We start from the raw sequence: 22,256 nt of genomic DNA, 5'->3' as shown, positions 1-22,256 counted from the left end.
GGGAATGGATTGAAACTTCACACACTTATTTACTGTGATAAACTGACTTACATTGCACAGGTTCCATAACTCTATTTTGCTTTTTTACAAAATTATGCCCCTTTTTCGACTCAGAATTTTTTGGTTAAGGTTTTGTATGTAAGCTGGTATCTCAGTACTCACTAATGGGAATGGATTGAAACTTCACACACTTGTTCACTGTCATGATCTGACATGCCCAAAGCAGGTCCCATAACTTTATTTTGCTTTTTTACAAAATTATGCCCCTTTTTCAACATAGAAATTTTTGGTTAAGTTTTTGTATGTAAGCTGGTATATAAGTACCCACTAATGGGAATGGATCGAAACTTCACACACTTGTCCACTCTCATTGTGCAGGTTCCATAACCCTGTTTCGCATTTTTACAAAATTATGCACCTTTTTCGACTTTTGTATTTATTTATTGACAAGGTTGTTGAATAGTAGAGCATTGCTGTCCTCTGACAGTTCTTGTTTTAACAGCTCTACTATGTATTTTGTGAGACAAAATGGAAAGGAAACATTTGCATTTTCTCAATAGTTTTGACTTTTTCTCATGTTTTCTTTAACCATGACCAAATCACATTTCTTAGAAGTAGCATGGGTAATGCAAACAAGTTGATAAAAATGGGATCTAGACATTTGCCCCCCAATGAAAAAGTGGACAGCTAAACATCTGCCCGCCATTTAAAATGGCAGATAGGACATTTGCCCCCATATGCTTATTTCCAAAAACAGACCGCCCCTCCCCCCAATTATTTTGTCCCCGAGTGATTGTTTAGGAATTTAGTAGAAGATGATTATTCTGCTGCAGGTAACAATTATCTTTGTTTCTTACAATTTTGTTGTAGATAGACGCCAAACTAACAAGTTTGAGTGTTAAAAACATTACACAAATTAAACAAGAGATTGGTAAAACCAAATGATGCTCCCTGATGCATGTGCTTGCCCCAATATGAGGAATAACTATTTAGAAACACAACAAAAAACAAGAGCTGTCACAGGAGACAGCGCGCTCGACTATTTTGATGCTGGATAGTGAAACTGGGCACATCTGAGGAAACTAGAGCTGTCACTGGAGTGTTTAATGACTCCAATTGTGGATGAAGATATTGTACAATAGCCTGTGTCTATGTCAAAAATATCAACTTAAAGTAATAAGAGAGGTAAAGATAAAATGTATCAAAACACTATATAAGTATATCCTAAGCAAAAAGGGGCATAATTCATTAAAAATTGGTGCCAGAGTTATGCACCTTGTGCCATATAGTGTGGGTGATGATGCTGAACAACTATTTTAAGTTTGAATCAAATCCATTCAGTAATAACAGAGACAGAGTGAAAGTGCATCAAAACTTTAACCTAAAATTCTAAGTAAAAAGGGGGAATAATTAATGAAAAATTGGTGCCAGAGTTATCAACCTTGCAATATATGGTGTGGGTGATGATGCTGAACAACTATTTTAAGTTTGAATCAAATCCATTCAGTAATAACAGAGACAGAGTGAAAGTGCATCAAAACTTTAACCTAAAATTCTAATTAAAAAGGGGAAATAATTCATAAAAAAAATTGGTCCCAGAGTTATGCACCTTGTGTCATATGATAAGGGTAATGATGTTGAACAATTGTTTAAGTTTGAATCAGATCCATTCAATAATAACAGAGATAGAGTGAAAGTGCATAAAACTTTAACCTGAAATTCTAAGTAAAAAGGGGAATAATTCATGAAAATTGTGCCAGAGTTATGCATCTTGTGTCATATGATGTGGGTGATGATGCTGAACAACTATTTTAAGTTTGAATCAAATCCATTCAGTATTAACAGAGGTAGAGTGAAAGTGCACCAAAACTTTAACCTGAAATTCTAAGTAAAAAGGGGGAATAATTCATGAAAAAATGGTGCCAGAGTTATGCACCTTGTGTCATATGATGTGGGTGATGATGTTGAACAACTATTTTAAGTTTGAATCAAATCCATTCAGTAATAACAGAGATAGAGTGAAAGTGCATCAAAACTTTAACCTGAAAATTTAAGTGAAAAGGGGGGATAATTCATGAAATATTGGTGCCAGTGTTATGGCCCTTATGACCGATGATGTGGATAATGATGAGGAATAAGTATTTCAAGTTTGAATAAAATCCATCAAGTAATTACAGAGATAAGTTGAAAAAAGAGTAAGTGCACCAAAACTTTAACCAAGGTGGGGACGCGGAAAGACGCTGACGCTGACGCTGACGCCGACGCCGGGGCGAGTAGGATAGCTCTCCTTATACTTTGTATAGTCGAGCTAAAAATGGAGATAATAAAAAGAAGAAAACTGAATAAAGGGAATCATCAAACTGAAACACAACGTCAATATGCACAACTAGGCCTGGAAAAATGATAACTTGTGCGAAGTTTGGTTGAAAATCATTCTGTGGTGATGGAGGAATTGCATTGGACAAACTTTATGACAGGCATAAACAGACTGACAGACAGACAGGACATAATCAATATGTCTCCCAACATGTCATCCGGGAGACATGATAAATACTGAAGTTAATGAAGTCCGAAAATTTGATGAAGCGGACACCATTCAATAATTATTAATACAATTGTCTTTTAAAGTACTCGGACCTTTTTTCATTGTTTAATCAGACTGCAACTTGGGCTAATTTGATATAAATTTTCTTGATGTAATTTGCCCAACACAATGGGGTCAGTCCTTAAAAATTACTTTTTAACTCATTAAACATTGTCTACCAATAATACCTCATTCATTGCACAGCCAATCAATTCTGCCACCTTACTTTTCCATTCCTTATTTCCAGTTTTGTAGATGGCGTGAGCAAGCTGTACTTTGTCCTGTTAATGATTATGTTATCAATGAAATAGCAGTTATTATTAAATATATAGTTATATCAATTTCAAATGTTTAAAACAAGAATTGTGGAAATTCCATGATAACCAGGTTTTCAACTGCATCATGCCACTAGATTCTTTAAAACAAGAGGGTCATGATGACCCTGAATCGCTCACCTGAGTATATTGAATCACATATTTCAAATGGCAAACTGATGTTAAAATATTAGAAAGTAGATCAGTAGGTCACATTTATGGTCACTGAAAGACAGTTTAAAGATTGGTGTGCAAAACTGTACATGTCATCCAAATTTCAAGGCTGGATCTTAAACTAGAGTGGTCACAAGCAAAAGTTTACAAACAGACGTAGACCTACTGACATAGTTTTTGACCGCAGTTGACCCAGTTTCAAATATGACCTAGATATCATCAAGATGAATATTTAGACCAACTTTCATATAGATCCCATGATAAATATCGCCTCTAGAGAGGTCACAAGGTTTTTCTATTATTTGACCTAATGACCTAGTTTTTGACCGCACTTGGCCCAGTTTCGAACTTGATTTAGATATCATCAAGGTGAACATTCAGACTAATTTTCATGAAGATCCACTGAAAAGTATGGCCTCTAGGGAGGTCACAAGGATTTTCTACTTTTAGACCTACTGACCTAGTTTTTGAACGCAGTTGAACCAGTTTCGAATTTGACCTAGATATCATCAAGGTGAACATTCTAACTAATTTTCATGAAGATCCATTGAAAAGTATGGCCTCTAGGGAGGTCACAAGGTTTTTCTATTTTTAGACCTACTGACCTAGGTTTTGACTGCACATAACCCAGTTTCAAACCTGACCTAGATGTCATCAAAGTGAACACTCTGACCAATTTTCATAAAGATCCATTGAAAAATATGGCCTCTAGGGAGGTCACAAGGATTTTCTATTTTTAGGCCTACGGACCTAGTTTTGGACCGCATGTAACCCAGTTTCAAACTTGACCAAGATATCATCAAGATGAACATTCTCACCAACTTTCATAAAGATCCCACGAAAAATGTGACCTCTAGAGTGGTCACAAGCAAAAGTTTACGCACGCACGGATGACGGACGACGGATGCTGTGCGATCACAAAAGCTCACCTTGTCACTATGTGACTCTTATTTCAACACTTATCATGCTGGACACGACTGATTCCTTGCGGGTGCTGACGCTCATCTGATTTTTTTTGTATAATAGAAATATTGTCCTACCCATGATTTTCTAAGTCTAAAAAGGGCCATCATTCTTGCAAAAAGCAGGATAGAGTTATGTTTCTTGACGTACAGCATCCGCTTATGATGGTGGAAAACTGTTGCAAGTTTTAAAGCAATAGCTTTGATAGTTCATGAGAAAATCTGACTTAAACATAATACTCAACCAAGACAACTGATTTTCTAAGTCCAAAAGGGGCAATAATTATTGAAAAAAGCAGGATGGAGTTATGTTTCTTGATGTACAGGGTCAGCTTATGATGGTGAACAAGTGTTGCAAGTTTCAAAGCAATAGCTTTGATAGTTTAAGAGAAAAAGTTGACCTAAACATAAAACTTAACCAAGAAATCTGATATTTTTTAAGTCCAAAAGGGGCCAAAAATCTTGCAAAAAGCAGGACGGAGTTATGTTTCTTGCTGTACAGGGTCAGCTTATGATGGTGAACAAGTGTTGCAAGTTTTAAAGCAATAGCTTTGATAGTTTAGGAGAAAAGCTGACCTAAACATAAAACTTAACCAAGAAATCTGATATTTTTTAAGTCCAAAAGGGGCCAAAAATCTTGCAAAAAGCAGGACGGAGTTATGTTTCTTGCTGTACAGGGTCAGCTTATGATGGTGAACAAGTGTTGCAAGTTTTAAAGCAATAGCTTTGATAGTTAAGGAGAAAAGCTGACCTAAACATAAAACTTAACCAAGAAAACTGATTTTCTAAGTCCAAAAGGGGCAATAATTCTTGCAAAAAGTTATGTTTCTTGATGTACAGGGTCAGCTTATGATGGTGAACAAGTGTTGCAAGTTTCAAAGCAATAGCTTTGATAGTTTAGGAGAAAAGTTGACCTAAACATAAAACTTAACCAAGAAATCTGATATTTTCTAAGTACAAAACATGGACAAAAATGCATCACTGAGGTTTCAGCTAAGTCTGTTGAAGACCCAACAAGCAGTTCATGAGAGTAAGTCCTTTAAAAATGATTTTATGTTATCAGCTTAAATGATTTTTTTTGGTTTTGTTTTGGGTTTTACGCCGTCTTTCAACAGTTAGTATTTCAGTTATGTAACAGCGGGCAGTTAACCTAACCAATGTTCCTGGATTCTGTACCAGTACAAACATTTTCTCTGCAAGTAACTGCCAACTTCCCCACATGAACAAAAAGACTGGAGGACGAATGATGTCAGACACAACTGTCACAGAGAACATACTCCCCGCTCAGGGATTGAACTCACGACCCCTCAATCCTTAGATGTGTGTTTTCTCCATTGAGCTAAGTGGGTGGGCAGAAGGTGGACCTTACAAGTGCATTATCAGGCTAATCCAAATTGAAAACAAGAGGGCCATGATGACCCTGGATCTCTCACCTGAGTAATATGAGCTACAAGTTTCAAATGTCAAACTGATGCTAAATATTAAGAAAGTAGGTCAGTAGGTCACATTCATGGTCACTGAAAGTCAGTTTTAAGATCAGCGTGCAAAACTGTATACGTCATCCAAATTTCAACTGTATCTTAAAAAACAAAGAAGTAGGTCAGTAGGTCAAGATCACAGTCAAGTGACCCCTAATTACTGTGGGTAAATTACTGTGGGTAATCAGGTAATTATAATTAAACAGTCTAGGAAATATGATCAGATAGTTTTTGAAGTATTTTTTCCTATATAACTCATATAACAAGAGGACCAAGATGGTCCTGAATCGCTCACCTCTTCCCACATGATCCAGTTTTGAGTATGACGTTGTTTTTTCTATTATTTGACATAGTGACCTAGTTTTTGAGCTCATGTGACCCAGTTTTGAACTTGACCTACATATTATCAAGGTAAAAATTCTGACCAATTTTCATGAAGATCCATTGAAAAATATGGTCTCTAGAGAGGTCACAAGGTTTTTCTATTATTTGACCTATTGACCTAGTTTTTTAAGGCACGTGACCCAGTTTCAAACCTGACCTAGATATCATCAAGGTGAACATTCTGACCAATTTTCATGAAGATCCATTCAAGGGTATGGCCTCTAGAGAGGTCACAAGGTTTTTCTATTTCAAGACCTACTGACCTAGTTTTTGATCGCAGTTGACCTAGTTTCAAACTTGACCTAGATATCACCAAGATAAACATTCAGACCAACTTTCATACAGATCCCATGAAAAATATGGCCTCTAGAGAGGTCACAACGTTTTTTCGTTATTTGACCTACTGACCTACTTTTTGATGGCACGTGACCCACTTTCGAACTTTTCCTAGATATCATCAAGATGAACAGTCTGACCAATTTTTATGGAGATCCATTCACAAGTATGGCCTCTAGAGAGGTCACAAGGTTTTTCTATTTTTAGACCTACTGACCTAGTTTTTGACCGCACATGACCCTGTTTCGAACTTGACCTAGATATCATCAAGATGAACATTCAGACCAACTTCCATGAAGATCCATTAAAAAATATGGCCTTTAGAGAGGTCACAAGGTTTTTCTATTATTTGACCTACTGACCTAGTTTTTGATGGCACGTGACCCAGTTTCGAACTTGACCTAGATATCAACAAGGTGAACATTCAGACCAACTTTCATGAAGATCTTGTGAAATATATGGCCTCTAGAGAGGTCACAAGGTTTTTCTATTTTTAGACCTACTGACCTAGTTTTTGAAGGCACATGACCCAGTTTCGAACTTGACCTAGATATCATCAAGATGAACATTCTGACCAATTTTCATGGAGATCCATTCACAAGTATGGCCTCTAGAGAGGTCACAAGGTTTTTCTATTTTTAGACCTACTGACCTAGTTTTTGAAGGCACGTGACCCAGTTTCGAACTTGACCTAGAATTTACCAAGATGAACAATCTGACCCATTTTATAAAGATCCCATGAAAAATGTGACCTCTAGAGATGTCACAAGGAAAAGTTTAGGCACGGACGCACGCACGGACGACGGACACTGTGCGATCACAAAAGCTCACCTTGTCACTTCGTGACAGGTGAGCTAAAAACTAGAGCTGCTTTTGAGAAAAGTACATGTCTCCCACAACTGCCCAATCATTTGAATAGTTATGTATCTGTGTCAACCATGCACAAACATGTATCACTGGCATCTGTGTACAGAGTGATTTTTGGTAATTCAAGGGCCATATTTCTGAAGTGCCTGGGTCGATTTGGCTAGTTATCAAACTCGGCCGAGGACTCACTGGCAAACACATTTTATTCAAGTTTGGAGAAGATCGAATGAGAAATGTTCGACTTAGAGAGCGGACAAGTGTGTACAGAGTGATTTTCGGTAATTCAAAGGCCATAATTCTGAAGTGCCTGGGCCGATTTGGCTAGTTATTGAACTTGGCCGAGGACTTATTGTCAAATACATTTTATTCAAGTTTGGTGAAGATCGGATGAGAAATGTTCCACTTAAAGTGCGGACAAGTTTATACAGAGCGTTTTTCGGTAAATCAAGGGCCATAATTCTGAAGTGCCTGGGCCGATTTGGCTAGTTATCAAACTTGGCCGAGGACTTACTGACAAACACATTTTATTCAAGTTTGGAGAAGATCGGATGAGAAATGTTCATCTTAGAGTGCCGACAAGTTTGTACAGAGCAATTTTCGGTAATTCAAAGGCCATAATTCTGAAGTGCCTATGCTGATTTGGCTAGTTACCAAACTTGGCGGAGGACTTATTGTCAAACACATTTTATTCAAGTTTGGTGAAGATCCGATGAGAAATGTTCGACTTAAGAGTGCCAACAAGTATGTACAGAGCAATTTTTGGTAATTCAAGGGCCATAATTCCGAAGTGCCTGGGCCGATTTGGCTGGTTATCGAACTTGGCTGAGTACTTATTGTCAAACACTTTTTGTTCAAGTTTGGTGAAGACTGGATGAGAACTGTTCGACTCCGAGCGCAGACAATATTTGTGAAAGACACACACACACGGACACACAGACAGGAGTAAATCAATATGTCTCCCACACCACTGTGTGGTAGGAGTCATAACTAAGTGATCCTGGGGTGGGCTGGGTCATGATTTGAACAGCCTTAGTAAAAGACTACTAGACGATGCCACATGTAAAATATCTAAGCTCTGTGCTTCTCTGTTTCAGAGAAGAACATGTTTTTAATGTTTTTCCTATAGAACTCTATGTAAATTCAAGGGACCCTAGGATCATTACTTGAACAATCTTGGTAAAAGTCCACTAGACAATGCTACATACCAAATTTCTAAGCTCTAGGTCTTCAGGTTTCAGAAAAAAAGATTTTTGAAATTTACAACATAGTCATAAAGGGAAAATAAGCCCCACCAACGGGCGGCCAAGTTTTTGAACGAAATAGAATGGCTTAAGCAATTTTGGTAGAGGGTCACCTAAAGATCATTTCTACAAAATATTTTTGAAATCTGGATAATAGTTTCTGAGAAGAAGATTTTCAAAGATTTTCCTTTCAGTTGCCATGGCAACCAGAGTTCAGAATGGATTTTAATTCTTTGGACAATTTTGTAAGGGGCCACCCAAGTATCATTTCTGTGAAGTTTGGTGTAAATCTGCCCAGCGGTTTTGAAGAAGATTTTTGAAATTTATCTACAATATAGCCATTGAGGGAAAATAAGCCCCGCCCCCTGCAGCCATGTTTTTTACCGAAATAGAATGGCTTAAGCATTTTTGGTAGAGGGTCACCTAGAGATCACTTCTACAAAACATTTCTGAAATCCTGAATGGATTTAAATTCTTTGGGCAATTTTGAAAGGGGGCCATCCAAGGATCATTCTTGTGAAGTTTGGTGTAAATCTGCCCAGTGGTTTTGAAGAAGATTATTTTAGAAACTGTTGATGGACGAACGACGCACAACGCATGACAGACATCAAGCGGTCACAAAAGCTCACCTTGAGCCTTTGGCTCAGTTGAGCTACAAAATCGGGGGATCTAAAAAAGAAGGTAACTTACTTCAAGCAGTAGAAGTTGCTGTCTTCCTTGTGTTCTCTCAGGGACAGACCTGATGGCAGAAACTAAGAGGTTAGGTACCTCCCAGTAAATAAACATCTAGGTCTGAGTTTAATCTTTCCAGGTTAAACTGCTGGTTCTGTTGGACAGAAACAATAGACAAAAGGTAGATAATATTTTATGATATTCACATTGGGATATTTTTTCTTAAAAACCTGCTGTTCAGTCTGCCTTTTTTATGCCCCTACATTTATGTGGCGAGGCATATACATAGCACTGCTGTTGTCCGTACATCCGTCGTCTGTCCCAAAATTCCTTGGAACCCAACTCCTTGCACATTATTAGACTTGATTAATTCAGACTTCAGATGAAAAATGTTTAATGTGCAGATGACCAGAAAATTAGGGGCTTTTGCTTTGACTATTTTTACTGCACTATAATATGGCCGTTTGATAGTTTTTCCATATAGAATATAGAGAAACAAGAGCTCGTCGAACATGAAATGTCCCCCTTGATGCATTCAGTAATAGCACATGGAACAAAAATTGTATGCTCACTGTAAACAAAAGTTCTACCGTTTTGGTTCAATATGACCTTGACCTTTAACCTATTAACCTAACAAGAGATCACAGAGTGATCTTGGCGCCCACCACTGAGCCATTTTTGAACGTTCCAAATTTCAAGACTAGCTCAAGGTCAAAATCAAGGTTCAAATTTCATTCAGTACTAAACACTGTGCATGTAGTCCAAATTTGAAAGCTGTGGCTTCAGAAATGTGGAAGTAGGTCACTAGATCAATTTCAAGGTCAAAGTTCAATTCGGTACACAAACCTATGCAGGTGGTTCAAATTTGAAGGCTGTAGCTTGAGAAATGTGAAAGTAGGTCACTAGGTCAAAATCAAGGGAAAAATTTATTTCAGAACACAAAACTATGCATGTGGTCTAAATTTGAAGCCTGTACCTTTAGAAATGTAAAAGTAGGTCAATCTCAAGATCAAAGTTCATTTCGGAACACAAAATACGCATTTGGTCCAAATTTGAAGCCTGTACCTTCAAAAATGTGAAAGTAGGTCACTAGGTCAATAACAAGGTCAAAGTTTGTTTCGGTACACAAACCTATGCATGTGGTCCAAATTTGAAGACTGTAGCTACAGAAATGTGAAAGTAGGTCACTAGGTCAAGATCAAGGTCAACTCATGTCAAGGTTCATCTTGCCACTCAAAACTATACATGTGGTCCAAATTTGAATGATATAGATTACGGACATGAAGATTATAGGTTTTTCCCTATATAAGTCTATATGAACCATGTGACCCCTGGGGCGGGGCCATATTTGACCCTAGAGGGATAATTTGAACAAACTTGGTAGAGAACCACTAAATGATACTACATTACAAATATCAAAACCCTAGTCTTTGTGGTTTGGACAAGAAGATTTTCAAAGTTTTTCCCTATATAAGTCTATATAAACCATGTGACCCCCAGAGGAGCCATATTTGACCCTAGGGGAATAATTTGAACAAGAGGGTCATGATGACCCTGGATCGCTCACCTGAGTAATATGGGCTACATGTTTCAAAGATCAAACTGATGATAAAATATTAAGAAAGTCAGTAGGTCACATTCATAGTCAGTGATATTCAGTTTTACGATTTGTGTGCAAAACTGGGTATGTCATCAAAATTTCAAGGCTGTATCTTAAAAACAAGAGGACCATGATGGTCCTGAATCGCTCACCTGTCCCAACATGACCCAGTTTTGAACTGAGTATGACGTCATTTTTTTCTATTATTTGACATAGTGACCTAGTTTTTGAGCTCATTTGACCCAGTTTTGAACCTGACCTAGATATCATCAAGATGAACATTCAGACCAACTTTCATACAGATCCCAAGAAATTTATGGCCTCTAAGAGAGGTCACAAGGTTTTTTCATTATTTGACCTACTGACCTAGTTATTGAAGGCACGTGACCCAGTTTCAAATTTGACCTAGATATCATCAAGGTGAACATTCTGACCAATTTTCATAAAGATCCATTCAAAAGTATGGCCTCTAGAGAGGTCACAAGGTTTTTCTATTTTTAGACCTAATGACGTAGTTTTTGACTGCAGCTGACCCAGTTTCGAAACAGACCTAGATATCATCAAGATGAACATTCAGACCAACTTTCATACAGATCCATTCAAAAGTATGACCTCTAGAGAGGTCAAAAGGTTTTTCTATTTTTAGACCTAATGACCTAGTTTTTGACCGCAGCTGACCCAGTCATCAAGATAAACATTCAGACCAACTTTAATACAGTTCCCATGAAAAATATGGCCTCTAGAGAGGTCACAAGGTTTTTCTATTATTTAACCTACTGACCTAGTTTTTGAAGGCACGTGACCCAGTTTTGAACTTGACCTAGATATTGTCAAGATGAACATTCAGACCAACTTTCATACAGATCCCATGAAAAATATGGCCTCTAGAGAGGTCACAAGGTTTTTCTATTATTTGACCTACTGACCTAGTTTTGATGGCACATGCCCCAGTTTCAAACTGACCTAGATATCATCAAGGTGAAAATTCTGACCAATTTTCATGAAGATCTCATGAAAAATATGGCCTCTAGAGAGGTCACAAGGTTTTTCTATTATTAGACCTACTGACCTAGTTTTTAACCACAGTTGACCCAGTTTCGAACCTGGCCTAGATATCATCAAGATGATCATTCAGACCAACCTTCATACAGATCCCATGAAAACTATGGCCTCTAAAGAGGTCACAAGGTTTTTCTATTATTTGACCTACTGACCTAGTTATTGATGGCACGTGACCCAGTTACAAACTTGACCTAGATATCATCAAGGTGAACATTCTGACCAATTTTCATGAAGATCCATTCAAAAGTATGACCTCTAGAGAGGTCAAAAGGTTTTTCTATTTTTAGACCTAATGACCTAGTTTTTGACCGCAGCTGACCCAGTTTCGAACTTGACCTAGATATCATCAAGATAAACATTCAGACCAACTTTCATACAGATCCCATGAAAAATATGGCCTCTAGAGAGGTCACAAGGTTTTTCTATTATTTGACCTACTGACCTAGTTTTTGAAGGCACGTGACCCAGTTTTGAACTTGACCTAGATATCGTCAAGGTAAACATTCTGACCAATTTTCATGAAGATCTTGTGAAAAATATGGCCTCTAGAGAGGTCACAAGGTTTTTATATTTTTAGACCTACTGACCTAGTTTTTGACCGCACGTGACCCAGTTTCAAACTTGACCTAGATATCATCAAGATGAACACTCTGACCAACTTTCATAAAGATCCCATGAAAAATGTGACCTCTAGAGAGGTCACAAGCAAAAGTTTACGCATGCACGCACGCACGCACGGACTGACGGACGGACACACAGACGGACGACGGACGACGGACGCTGCAGGATCACAAAAGCTCACACTGTCACTTTGTGACATGTGAGCTAAAAACAAGAAAATAGGTCAGTAGGTCAAGGTCACAGTCAAGTGACATCATATTACTTGGGGTCATCAGGTAATTATTATTAAACAGTCTTGGAAATAGAATCAAATGATTTTTTAAGTATTTTTTCCTATATAACTCACAAAATAACTAAGTTACCCCAGGGCAGGGCCTCTTTTAACCCCAGGGGCATAATTTGAACAATTTTTGTATAGGACTACTAGACAATGCATCATACCAAATATCAAAAGCATAGGTCATATAGTTCCAGACAAAAAGTTTTTTTTAAAGTTTTTTTCATATATATAAGTCTATATAAAACTTTGGACCCCCAGGGCAGGGCCTCTTTTCACCCCAGGGGTACAATTTGAACAATTTTGGTTGAGGACCATAAGACCATGCTACAAACCAAATATCAAAGGTCTAAGTGTTGTGGTTTCAGACAAGAAGAATTTTAAACTTTTCTTCATATATAAGTCTATGTAAAACTTGGGACCCCTGGGGCGGGCCATATTTGACCCTAGAGAGATAATTTGAACAATCTTGGTAGAGGACCACTAGATGATGCTACATACCAAATATCAAAGCCCTAGGCCGTGTGGTTTTGTACAAGAAGATTTTTAAAGTTTTCCCTATGTAAGTCTATATAAACCATGTGACCCCCGGGGCGGGGCCATATTTGACCCTAGGGGGATAATTTGAATAGTTTGGTAGAGGACCACTAGATGATGCTACATACCAAATATCAAAGCCCTAGGCCATGTGGTTTTGTAGAAGAAGATTTTCAAAGTTTTCCCTCTATAAGTTTATATAAACCATGTGACCCCCGGGGCGGGGCCAATTTGACCCTTGGCAGAGGACCACTAGATGATGCTACACACCATATACCAAAGCCCTAGGCCCTGTGGTTTTGGACAAGAAGATTTTTAAAGTTTTTTTCTTTCGGTTGCCATGGCAACCAGAGTTCTGCATGGAATTCAATTCTTTGAACAATTTTGAAAGGGGGCCACCCAGGATCATTCCTGTGAAGTTTGGTGTAATTCTGCCAAGTGGTTTTCAAGAAGAAGATTTTTTTAGAAAATGTTGATGGACACACGACGCACACCGCACACTGAGCGGTCACAATAGCTCACCATGAGCCTTTGGCTCAGGTGAGCAAAAAAATCATAGTAGAGGACCATTAGATGATGTCATATACAAATTATCAAAGCCCTAGGCCCTGTGGTTTTGGTCAAGAGGTTTTTCAAAGTTTTTTTCCTATGTAAGTCTATATAAACCATGTGACCCCTGGGGTGGGGCCATATATGACCCAAGGGAAATAATCTGAACAATCTTGGTAGAGGACCACTAGATTTTGCTACATATCAAATATCAAATCCCTAGGTCCTGTGGTTTTGGACAAGAAGATCAGAAACCGTTCAACTGTTCCTGGCCAATGTGACCTTGACCTTTGACCAAATGACCTCAAAATCAATAGAGGTCATCTGCTGGTCATGACCAACCTCACTTTCAATTTTCCTGACACTAGGCCCAAGCGTTCTTGAGTTTTTGCCCGGAAACCATTTTACTGTTCCTGGTCACTGTGACCTTGACCTTTGACATACTGACCTCAAAATCAATAGGGGTCATCTGCTGATACATGACAAACCTCTCTATCTGCTGGTCATGACAAACCTCTCTATCAACTTTCATGACCCTAGGCCTGAGCGTTCTTGAGTTATCATCCGGAAACCGTTTCAACTGTTCAGGGTCACTGTGACCTTGACCTTTAACATACTTATCTCAAAATCAATAGGGGTCATCTGCTGGTCATGACCAACCTCCCTATCATCTTTCATGATCCTAAGCCCAAGTGTTATTGAGTTATCATCCGGAAACCGTTTAACTATTCAGGGTCACTGTGACCTTGACCTTTGATATACAGACCTCAAAATCAATAGGGGTCATCTGCTCCCTATCAACTTTCATGATCCTAGGCCCAAGCGTTCTTGAGTTATCATCCAGAAATGGATTGGTCTACATTCCGACCAACCGACCGACATCTGCAAAACAGTATACCCCTCCTTCTTTGAAGGGGTGCATAAAAATCTTGTGTGTCCAACTCCTGAAACACAATTGAAAGGATATGTTGAAAGTTTCACTGATGAATGACATTTGTGTGAAGATAATCATAACTAATGGACTTTTTTCTGTGGCTTTTGTTTACTGAATTATGGCCCTTTCTTTATTTTCACATAATAGGTGATTTAAAAAGGGAAAAAAGCAGGATATTTCATCAAAAATATTTTTGGGCTCACTGACTGTGCTCAGTAGTGAAAACACTTATGTGACCCTGATATGGCAAAACATGCGGAATGTCTCAAAAATCTCTGGTTTCAACTATAAGTAATGATATGCTTTGAACAAAATAATAAATATGTTGCAAACTAGAAATGTGTCCATGGGACACAGACGCCCCCACTACATAAAAAGAACACAGATCAACTTTGGGAAAACAATATGTTGCTATTTAAAACAAGAGGGCCAAAATGCCCTATATCGCTCACCTGTTATCATTGCACTTAAGGACAAAAAGTTCAAAAAATCATAATCAAGATCAATCAAAAGAATTATGAGAAAATATAGTTGAAATATTCTTCAAATAAAATTATTTTCAAAACAGACCAGTACTTTCATGCCTGAAGGATTACATCAGAGGAGGTTAGGAGCAAACTTATGACTGATGAAGCCCAAAGGACAGGAACAAACAAGAGGACCATGATGGTCCTGAATCGCTCACCTGTCCCCACATGAACCGAGTATGACGTTGTTTTTTCTATTATTTGACATAGTGAACTAGTTTTTGAGCTCATGTGACCTAATTCTGAACTTAACCTAGATATCATCAAGATAAAAATTCTGATTAATTTTTATGAAGATCCATTGAAAAATATGACCTCTAGAGAGGTCACAAGGTTTTGCTATTATTTTATATAATGACCTAGTTTTTAAAGGCATGTGACCCAGTTTTGTACTTGACCTAGATATCATCAAGGTGAACAGTCTCACCAATTTTCATGAAGACCTCATGAAAAATATGGCCTCCAGAGAGGTCACAAGGTTTTTCTATTTTTAGACCTACTGACCTAGTTTCTGACTGCACGTGACCCAGATTCGAACTTGACCTAGATATCATCAAGGTGAACATTCTCACCAATTTTCATGAAGATCTGTTGAAAAATATGGCCTCTAGAGAGGTCAAAAGGTTTTTCTATGTTTAGACCTAGTGACCTAGTTTTTGACCGCAGTTGACCTGGTTTCAAAGTTGACCTAGATATCATCAAGATGAACATTCAGACCAACTTTCATACAGATCCCGTGAAAAATATGGCCTCTAGAGTGGTCACAAGGTTTTTTATTATTTGACCTACTGACCTAGTTTATGACCGCATGTGACCCAGTTTCAAACTTGACCTAGATATTATCAAGATGAACATTCTAACCAATTTTCATGCAGATCCCATGAAAAATATGACCTCTAGAGAGGTCACAACGTTTTTCTATTATTTGATCTACTGACTTAGTTTTGGACCGGACGTGACCAGTTTCGAACTTGATCTAGATATCATCAAGATGAACATTCTGACCAATTTTCATGCAGATCCTATGAAAAATATGACCTCTAGAGAGGTCACAAGGATTTTTTATTATTTGACCTACTGACATAGTTCTTGACCTCAGTTGACCCAGTTTCAAACTTGAACTAGATATCATCAAGATGAACATTCTGATCAATTTTCATGTAGATCCCATGAAAAATACGGCCTCTACAGAGGTCACAAGGATTTCCTATAATTTGACCTACTGACCTAGTTTTGGACTGGACGTGACCCAGTTTCAAAATTGACCTTGATATCATCAAGATAAACATTCTGACCATTTTTCATGCAGATCCCATGAAAAATATGACCTCTAGAGAGGTCACAAAGATTTTTTATTATTTAACCTACTGACCTTGTTTTTGACCGCAGTTGACCCAGTTTCGAACTTGACCTAGATATTATCAAGATGAACATTCTGACCAATTTTCATGCAGATCCCATGAAAAATATGACCTCTACAGAGGTCACAAGGTTTTTCTATTATTTGACCTACTGACCTAGTTTTTGACTGGACGTAACCCAGTTTCGAACATGACCTAGATATCATCAAGTTGAACATTCTCACAAATTTTCATGAAGATCCACTGAAAAATATGGCCTCTAGAGAGGTCACAAGGTTTTTCTATTTTGAGACCTACTGACCTAGTTTTCGACTGCACGTGACCCAGTTTCGAACTTGACCTAGATATCATCAAGGTGATATTCTGACCAACTTTCATAAAGATCCCATGAAAAATGTAACCTCTAGAGTGGTCACAAGCAAAAGTTTACGCACGCACGAACGCACAGACGACGGACGCTGCGCGATCACAAAACCTCACCTTGTCACTATGTGACAGGTGAGCTAAAAAGGGAAGAAATTAACCAAAATTAAAAAAAAAATCTTACAAGGTACAGGTATGTCAAAATACACCTAAAAATTGGAGGTACCATCCATGTTGTACCACAGAAAAGTGGTCTCGGTTTTTCCCTACGGCTAATAATAAAAAAGTTACTAAATAAGCTATTTATAGTAACATAAAAGGGATGTAAGAGTTACAGAGCGGAACGGAAATTGCTAACCAACAGACATACAGACAGACGGACACTGAGGCGATAACATAATATGTCCCTTTGGGCGAATAAAAGGAATCGAGATCCTATGGTGATACAAGTTGTGTGCAAGTTTGGTTAAAATCAATGAAGCTGCTATTGTGCAGACAAGGTCAAAATAGCTAATTTTGGCCGTTTCAGGGGCCACAACTCTTGAACCCATAATGGAATCTGGCCGGTTCAAGAAAGGAACCAAGACCTTATGGTGACATAAGTTTTGTGCACGTTTGATTAAATTCAAATCATAAATGAAGCTACTATTGTGCAGACAAGGTCAAAATAGCTAATTCTGGTCCTATCAGGGGCCATAACTCTGGAACCCATAATGGGATCTGGCCAGTTCAAGAAAGGAACCAAGATCTTATGGTGATACAAGTTGTGTGCAAGTTTGGTTAAAATAAAATCATAAATGAAACCACTATCGTGCAGACAAGAAATTGTTGACGGACGGACGGACGCACGGGGTCAATAGGGGTCATCTACTTTGTATGTCGATCATCCTATGAAGTTTCAACATTCTGGGTCAAGAGGTTCTCAAGTTACTGACCGGAAATGGTTTTCCATGTTAAGGCCCCTGTGACCCTGACCTTTAATAAAGTGGTCCCAAAAACAATAGGTATTGTCTACTCTATAAGCCCTACCATCCTATGAAGTTTGAATGTTCTAGGTCAAATGATTCTCCAGTTATTGGTTGGAAATGGTTTTGCATGTTCAGGCCCCTGTGACCTTGACCTTTACTAGAGTGACCTCAAAATCAATAGGGGCCATCTATTCTGCATGATCAATCATCCTATGAAGTTTCAACATTCTGGGTTAAGTTGTTCTCAAGTTACTGATCGGAAATGGTTTTCCATGTTCATGTCCGTGTGACCTTGACCTTTGATGGAGTGACCCCAAAAACAATAGGGGTCGTCTACTCCATAAGCCCTACCATACTAAGTAGTTTGAAGATTCTAGGTCAAGTGATTCTCCAGTTATTGATCGGAAATGAAGTATGGCGGATGGATGGACGGAAGGACAGGGCAAAAACAATATGGAGACAAAATTATATAATATGTGTATTGCATGTCAGATTACCACATTGAACAATTTAGTTTCAATAGATTGGAAATGAAGTGTGGCGGACGGACGGATGGATGGACAGGGCAAAAACAATATGGAGACAAAATTATAGAATATGTGTATTGCATGTCAGATCACCACATTGAACAACGTAGTTTCAATAAATTCCCACTAGTCATTACAGATATAACATCTTACAAATAATTAACAAAGAGTACACGAATACGTGCAGTAGCCTTTTGTATTTTTCAAGTAGTAGAGGTAAATCATCTTTTAGAATAATGAAAAAGAGCTGTCTGTAAGACAGCGCGCTCGACTTTTCTCAGTGCTTGACTCTGAATTAGAGCTTTGCCAGTGAAAAAAATTTCAAGTAAACTAGAAATGTGTCCATGGGACACAGATGCCCCCACTTTATGACAATGGACAAATTTTTTCCTAGGTCAGGGGCCGTAACTCTTACAATACTGAATGAATCCAGACATGAAACCCCAGGTGCACAACTGCACATGCTGACCAACATTCCTGTAAACTTTGGTGACTCAAGGTCAAATGGAGGTACGTGCGACACAACATTAAAATTACCAATTTTTAACTAAGTCAGGGGCCATAACTCCTACATGACTGAATGAATCCGGACGCAAGACCCAAGTTGCACAACTGCACATGCTGACCAACATTCTAGTAAACTTTGGTGATTCTAGGTCAAATACTTTTGGAGCTACGTGCGACACAACATTAAAATGACCAATTTTTTACTAAGTCAGGGGCCATAACTCCTACATGCCTCAATGAATCAAGAAGCCAAACCCCAGGTGCACAACTGCACATGCTGACCAACATTCCTGTAAACTTTGGTGACTCTAGGTCAAATACTTTTGAAGCTATGTGCGACACAACATTAAAATGACCAATTTTTTACTAAGTCAGGGGCCATAACTTCTACACGACTGAATGAATCCAGACACGAAACCCCAGGTGCAAAACTACACATGTTGACCAACATTCCTGTAAAGTTTTGTGACTCTACGTCAAATAATTTTGGAGCTAGGCGCGGCACAACATTCTCGGAAGGACGGACGGACAAGGGCAAACTATATCCCCCCCCCCCCTGCAAAAGTGGGGGCATAAAATGGGACATAACTCTGTCAAAATTCAAACAGAGTTATGGGAACTGCTGGGTCTCCTGTAATAACTATTCAAGTCAAAAGCTTTAATAGTAACAGAGATATGTGACTTTATCAAAAATTTCAACAAAAAATTCTAAGTTAAAAAGGGGCATTATTCTGTCAAAATTCAAATCAGAGTTATTGGGATTGTTTCTCCTGGTGTAGACTTTGATGGTAAATAACTATTCTAAGTTTCAAGTCAATAGCTTTGATAGTAACAGATATATTTGACTTTATCAAAAACTTCAACCAAAAATTCTAAGTTAAAAAGGGGCATAATTCTATCAAAATTCAAATCAGAGTTATGGTGATTGTTTCTCCTGGTGTAGACTTTGATAGTAAATAACTATTTTAAGTTTCAAGTCAATAGCTTTGATAGTAACAGAGATATTTGACTTTATCAACAAGAGGGCCATGAAGGCCCTGTATCGCTCACCTGACCTATTGATCTTAGATCATCAAGATTAACATTCTGAACAAGTTTCATTAAGATATGGTCATAAATGTGGCCTCTAAAGTGTTAACTAGCTTTTCCTTTGATTTGACCCAGTGACCTAGTTTTTGACCCGACATGACCCAGATTCAAAACTATCCTAAAGATCATCAAGTTTAACATTCTGACCAAGTTTCATTAAGATACAGTCATAAATGTGGCCTCTAGAATGTTAACAAGCTTTTCCTTTGATTTGACATGGTGACCTAGTTTTTGACCCCACCTAACACACATCTGAACTTGAGCTATAGATTATCAAGATTAACATTCTGATTAAGTTTCATGTAGATACAGTCATAAATGTGGCCTCTAGAGTGTTAACAAGCTTTTCCATTGATTTGACCTAGTGACCTAGTTTTTAAATCCACCTCATCTAGATTTAAACTTGACCTATAGATCATCAAGATAAACATTCTGGCGAAGTTTCATTAAGATATAGTCATAAATGTGGGAACTATAGTGTTAACAAGTTTTTCCTTTGATTTGACCTGGTGACCTAAGTTTTGATCCAAGATGACCCAATATCAAAATCGTCCTAGATTTTATTGAGGGTAACATTCTGACCAAGATTCATTAAGATTGGGCAAAAATTGTGACCTCTAGAGTGTTAACAAGCTTTTCCTTTGATTTGACCTGGTGACCTAGTTTTTGACCCCGGCTGATCCAGATTTAAACTTGACCTATAGATCATCAAGATTAACATTCTGACCAAGTTTCATTAAGATACGGTCATAAATGTGGCCTCTAGAGTGTTAACTAGCTTTACCTTTGATTTGACCTTATGACCTAGTTTTTGACCCTATATGACCCAAATTCAAACTGGACCTTGAAATCATCAAGATTAACATTCTGATCAAGTTTCATGAAGATATAATTATAAATGTGACCTCTACAGTGTTAACAAGCTTTTCCTTTGATTTGACCTGGTGGCCTAGTTTTTGACCCCAGATGACACAATATCAAATTTGTCTAAGATTTTCTTTAGGATAACATTCTGACCAAGTTTCATTAAGATTGAGCCAAAATTCTGACCTCTAGAGTGTTAACAAGCTTTTCCTTTGATCTGACCTGGTGACCTAGTTTTTGACCCTAGATGACCCAATATCAAACTCATTAAAGATATTAATGAGGTTAACATTCTGACCAAGTTTCATTAAGATTGGGCCAAAATTGTGACCTCTAGAGTGTTAACAAGCTTTTCCTTTGATTCGACCTGTTGACCTAGTTTATGACCCAAGATGACCCAATATCGAACTCGTCCAAGATTTTATTGAGACAGACAACGGACAACGGACACAGGGCAATCACAAAAGCTCACCTTTGAGCACTTCGTGCTCAGGTGAGCTAAAAAAAAAAAATTCTAAGTCCACCCAAAAATCCTTACCAGTAGAGAAAGGTCAAAATACACCTTAAAATTGGATTAACATGCATGTTGTACTACAGAAAAATGTCTTGATTTTTCCCTATAACCAGTAATGAAAAAGTTACAATATAAGCTATTTATAGTAACAACAAAGGGAAGTTATTCTATATTTTTGCAAATGACACTCCATCTCATGATGGTAAACAATTGTGCCAAATTACATAAAATCCCTCTATGAATGAAAAACAAATGCTCTGGTCAATGTCATTCTTGTATCCTATGACCTCTAAGTGTGACCTTGACCTTAGACCTAGGGACCTGATTCTTGCGCATGACTCTCTGTCTCATGATGGTGAACAATTGTGCCAAGTTACATCAAAATCCCTCCATGTATCAAGAAGACATGCACCAGACAAAGTCGTTATTCAATTTGACCTTTTGCCTTTAAGTGTGACCTTGACCTTTGAGATAGGAACCTGGGGTTTGCGCAGGACACTCCATCTCACTGAGGTTTACATTCATGCCAAATATAAACAAGATTGCTCCATGCATGTCAAAGTTATGGTCCGGACAAACAAATCCGGACGCACGCACGCACGCACGCACATACACCGAACAGCCATTTGGACAACTATGTCTTCGCTTCCGCAAGCGGGCTCGACAAAAAACTAATGTGTACAGGGTTTGTTTTTAAATTGGTAGGGGAAAGGCCAAACAAACGTTTTTGTTTATATTTGGCCTATATTCTAAGCATCTACTAATTCTGCTTATAAACAAGCAGTTTACAAATTAATGGGATAAGCAAATAAACATTTATATCAAATCACACTCTAGACGGTAGATTGAACCCAGTGATTCTAAAACGAACCGCTTGTACATCTATATTTGGCCTGGCTCTCTGGCTTTTTTAAAGTCATTTTAATTTACTTAGTGATTTTGAT

At 38.0% G+C, this 22,256-nt stretch overlaps 1 long non-coding RNA gene across 1 annotated transcript in view; it reads right to left on the bottom strand.

Annotated features, from left to right (window-relative positions):
- The window catches only part of LOC123562775 (uncharacterized), a 66,473-nt gene that overhangs the window by 33,784 nt on the left and 10,433 nt on the right, over positions 1 to 22,256 (bottom strand). The window contains exons 2-3 of the long non-coding RNA XR_008369849.1: positions 9,031 to 9,166; positions 2,773 to 2,865 (exon numbers count right to left, since the gene is read on the bottom strand). This is a non-coding gene — a long non-coding RNA (uncharacterized LOC123562775). The remainder of the gene's footprint in view (positions 1 to 2,772; positions 2,866 to 9,030; positions 9,167 to 22,256) is intronic.

This window comes from Mercenaria mercenaria, chromosome 2 (assembly GCF_021730395.1).
Source record: "Mercenaria mercenaria strain notata chromosome 2, MADL_Memer_1, whole genome shotgun sequence".
Taxonomy (NCBI): domain Eukaryota; kingdom Metazoa; phylum Mollusca; class Bivalvia; order Venerida; family Veneridae; genus Mercenaria; species Mercenaria mercenaria.
Note: the sequence above shows the minus strand (reverse complement) of the source record. Positions and strands in the feature narration are given on the sequence as shown.